Below are 2,611 nucleotides of genomic sequence, written 5' to 3' on the forward strand. Positions count from 1 at the left end.
TATGTTTTCCATTTCAAAATGAAAGTTCTCCACTTTTAGCTCAACTTTCATGACAAATGAAACGATGGATGAAATCCAATAGCTTTAAACTTTCTCTCTTCTTTTTTAATATTTAACCCTAAATTTAGTCGCTTCCACATTTGTTCCTGTTCATTAAATAAAATCAAAAAGGACTTACAGGGTAATCCGACATTGTGGAAAGACCTCGGGAAACAGGGCCATGAAAGCACAAGATCACTGACCGTATTACAATAATACATTAACAGAGTTTCTGAAACAAATGTTCAGATCAAATTGTGCTTTCAAAGTCGTTATCCGAGTCATTAAATGCTTTATTGCCCGTTTTATTTTCAGCTCTGTCTGGTTTTGAAGCGAGGTCACCGGAGGAAAGGTGTGTTCAAATACAAATAAAAAAGAAATCAATAAAGACATAAACAAACCTTGTAGCTGACAGCATTTCAGGATGAAGTCTCCTGAAATTTCAGAGAGTCTCACCGGAGACGTGCTAACAATAGAAATGTCCATCTAGCGATAATTTGAGCCTGTTCGCCGGCCACAATAGACAGAGATGAGACGCGCGATTCTTCAACAACTGTTTTAGAGACAAATCAAATCTCTTCATCACAATCGCTGGCTCATTGTCGAGCGTGAATAAGCAGGAGTCCGGAGTGGGCGTCGCAGGGCTGTCGTCGGACTGGAGTAAACGGTAATTTGTCATGATGTTGCAGCTGCAGCTTTGTCACATCCACACGCAGACTTTAATGCTGCTGTGTGTTTATTTACGGAGACGCCCGACAACAGCTCGTTCGTCTCTACAGCTTCCTCGCCGTTCTGAGAGCGCGCCACGCGAGGAAAAATGAGCTCAAAGTTGGTTAAACTGCTTACTGGCGAAAAGACAAAAGTATCTGCTTACAGTTCTTGTGGCCTATTTTCAGATGGAGTTGACTCATGCATGAGCCATGTGATACCCTTAATCGCAGCTTTAGCCTATTTACTAAAAGCATGAGCAAAAGAGCTCTCAGGTTTCTCCAGAAGATGGGTGACTTCAAAGTTCAGATCAGGGGAATACCGCTGAGAAAGCAGGCTGGGATGAGTGAAGGTGTGCAACACAGAGTTTCTTTATTCCACTCATGTCGGCTTCTCACATTAACAAAGTTGTTAGTGATGTATTTGCAGTATATCTGGCTCATATGGTCAGAGTTAACCCTTGAAAGGGCTGTAAATATGGATCAGCCAGCAGCAGGAAAGGGGCAGGATGTTAGGATGGATCAAAATGCATGAGGTGGCCTGTGTGAACTTTCTCCCTGCTGCTCATTCCGAGTCACATGTGAACCCGGTAAACCAGGCGACCCCGATGCCTTCAGCATGTTCACAAAGAGCACTAATCAAGCAACAATTAAAAAGAACTGCTGCAACAAGCCTTCATGTCACATACAGAATAGTTTATAAAATACATTTTTGAGTTTATTACATCATAATTAATCAACAACAAATCAAAAAAAAGTCAATGTCATATTTTGACTTTTAAATATGTGTGCTTTGGAGATTTGTGATCACTGAAAGTGATGGAATTGAACTTCATTGCACAAACAATGAAAATACTCTCCAATATTATTTCTAAGACATTGAATTCGATGCAATTCAATCCTCCAACTGTATCTTTCAGATATTATTTTTTTATTCTAATCTACATTTAATTCATTTTCTAGACTACAATATTTTCTGAGATTCTATTCCAGATTTTGGATAATTGATTCTGTTAGATAAGAATCTCTTCCACATTTACATTTATATCATTTTCTATTGCAAGGATTCTTTTATATTCAATCTGATAAGGTTTTCCATTTGAATGTATAAAATTTTCATTTCATAAGAATTGTATCTAATTTTATTCTACATTTAAATCTAAAAGATGTGTTTCTGTGAAGGTTTCAGTGAAATTCTATTATACTTAAAATTTAAATGTAATATTTTCCATTCCAGATTATTCTACTATACAGTTAAATCTATAAAATATGTTCATTCTGTAAGATGATCTGGCCTGTGACGTTCTAATGTGCACTTTAAAGTGATGGCCGTGGATCATTGGCAGCTGCTGTCCGCTGAGTCACTGCTGACGTAACTCATGAGTTACTTTTGATTATCTCGCTCGATTAGGATGCCAATATTTTGTTCGCAGAGCTTTGACGCTTTCGCTGAGCTGTCAGCGCCGTGTGCTTCAGTCTCGGAGCTCCTCCACTCATTAACTTCTCCTGAAGTCGCCATGCATAAAGGAGGTGAGCGGAGGCGCACACTTGTTATTTCGGTCTGTTCAAACGCATCAATTATTATTAAAGTTCCACATCCTCCTGCAAGGACGAAGCACTTGTTGGGAGTCATGCATGACTTGGCATAACACCTGTTTTTGAGAGAAACCAATTTAGAAACAAATAAGGACAAGAAGCAGAGACGGGACGACTGAGATGAACCGCCAAAATGCAGGCCACAGCATTCAGCTCTTCATAGGTTTATTTATTTACAGTCAGGAATAGAGAGGCCTGCTGAGGATGCAGGCTAATGACGAACTCCTCCAGTAAACAAGAGTTTAGTTACATAATCACTGTTACGCTAA

This window comes from Salarias fasciatus, chromosome 15, assembly GCF_902148845.1.
Source record: "Salarias fasciatus chromosome 15, fSalaFa1.1, whole genome shotgun sequence".
NCBI lineage: Eukaryota > Metazoa > Chordata > Actinopteri > Blenniiformes > Blenniidae > Salarias > Salarias fasciatus.